This window comes from Poecilia reticulata, linkage group LG9 (assembly GCF_000633615.1).
Source record: "Poecilia reticulata strain Guanapo linkage group LG9, Guppy_female_1.0+MT, whole genome shotgun sequence".
NCBI classification, from domain to species: Eukaryota; Metazoa; Chordata; class Actinopteri; order Cyprinodontiformes; family Poeciliidae; genus Poecilia; species Poecilia reticulata.
The window spans coordinates 10240465-10242598 of record NC_024339.1 but is presented as its reverse complement, the minus strand read 5'-3'; positions in this window follow the sequence as shown (position 1 = coordinate 10242598).

The window sequence follows — 2134 nt, the reverse complement described above, 5'->3', positions numbered from 1 at the left end:
GATGGATGGATGGATGGATGGATGGATGGATGGATGGATGGATGGATGGATGGATGGATGGATGGATGGATGGATGGATGGATGGATGGATGGATTTAACAACAAGAGACAAGTTGTCTAAACATTGTTTTTTACGCTCATTAATCTTGAATTACGAGTTTTAACTTAATGCTGCAATTTAAACCAAATAATTATTTCACAATATGCAAGGAAAAAAAAACCTACTCTCATCTAGTTAAAGAGCACATTTTTCTGTATTATTTTCACTCACAACATCAAGTTAAAATAAATACTTATTTTACTTAATAATTTAAATTCTTGTTTCAAATAGCATAAACAAAGTTTATGGTCGGATCATGAATATTTATTCAACATCACCATAAACTCTGCTCAAAAACATTTAATGTGAACAAGATCTTCAAGCTTTGCAAGCTTGAAGACCATTAAAATGAGCATTTTTCTTAATAACACAAAAGTCATATGTAACGCACTTTTGTCTCAGGATACAAAAACAAGCCACTAAGCACTCTGGGAAATAGTTTCTACAGCTGCCTTTTTCTTCTTTCAGTTTTTTAAAGTACTAACCTAAAAACTCTTGTAGGTTTAACAAAATTAATAAAAAGTTAACACAACTTACTACTATAAGTTTATCTTTCAGAAAATCACACATTTAGTTTCAAAATTTAAAACTTTCTAAATTTCTTTGACTTACATAGTAGGAGATTGTACTAAATGTAGCTCAAATGTTTTACAGTGCAGCTGCGGTACCACACTGACGATGCTGGGAGAAATGGTAGTTTGAGCAGCTACTGCTGAGCCAGTTTCATTATTTCAGGGTTCTTTGACCAGATGAGGTCAGCAGAGATGTGTAATGCACCAAACTTCATGCCCGCCTCCCTCCCTACAGTTGGCAGTGCTGAGGGTTGTGAGCTCAGACTGTGACCTTTAAGTCGATAATCACCTACATTTTGCAACAACTGTAATTTTTCACATTACAGTGGCTGATTATTTGTAGCAGAAACATTTGGAAACCCAGTCAGCTTGAGAGATTATTCATATTTTAGATCAATATCTGCATATTTTAAGGTGAAAATTATCTAATATCACAGACACAGAAAATTTGATTGCATTGCTGTGTTTCATGTCATTATTATTTTAAATTATACTGTGGAAATATTTTGAGTTTGTGTGACAAGGTTTTCAGCAAACTAACATAGCATCTATATGGTCGCACTTACTTTGTGTTATAACTATATTGTCTGATTGATATTTTTCCACGCTTTATGTTGAACATCCTGAAGAAACACTTTCTCTTTTGTATTTAGGTGCACAAAAAATGTCAATAAAATGATTTGATTGGATTCAAATTGAGGAATCAGAGATCCAGTCCGGTTTTCTGTAGCTCAACGCTGCTCTCTGCTGATCGGTTCCTACATCGTCTTTAAAGTTAGGAAACCTCCAAACAAAAACAGCAAATAAAAAACACTGATTGAAAGGTAGAAAGAGTGAATTAAGCGGCAAAACAAGGTGATTCAAAGAGCAGTTAGCTGAAAACTTATCAGTAGATGATTATTTAAAATGTGAAAATTGATACCTATTTTTCTGACATAAAATTATTTAAGATACTCCTTTTGTTTTTGCACTAAATGTCTCAGTGGTAGTAACTAGTTCTAAAAACAAGCGTTCAACTGAGAGACCCATAGAACAACAACCATAAATGTTCACTCATACACAAGGACAATTTAGAGACAAATTAACCCAACAGTCATGTTTTTTTTGGCATTGGGGGGAAGCTGCGATACCTGGAGAGATCCCACAAATGCGTTGGGGAAAACATTCGAACTCCATACAGAAAGACCGCAGGAAATTCTTGTTGTAATGCAACAGTGCTAAATAAATAAAACAAAATCAATAATTTTTAGTGTTCTAGTCAAAGTCCTGAACTGAATCTGATGATGATGCTGGATCATGATAAGAAGGCGATTCATGCTCCAAATTTAATGACTACTTCCTGCTTCTGCTAGAGTAAAAAATATATAAAAAATAATGCTACCTTTAGGTGAGTACAATTTTTGGCTGCTCTACAAACTCCATGTAGTGTATATATATATATATATATATATATATATATATA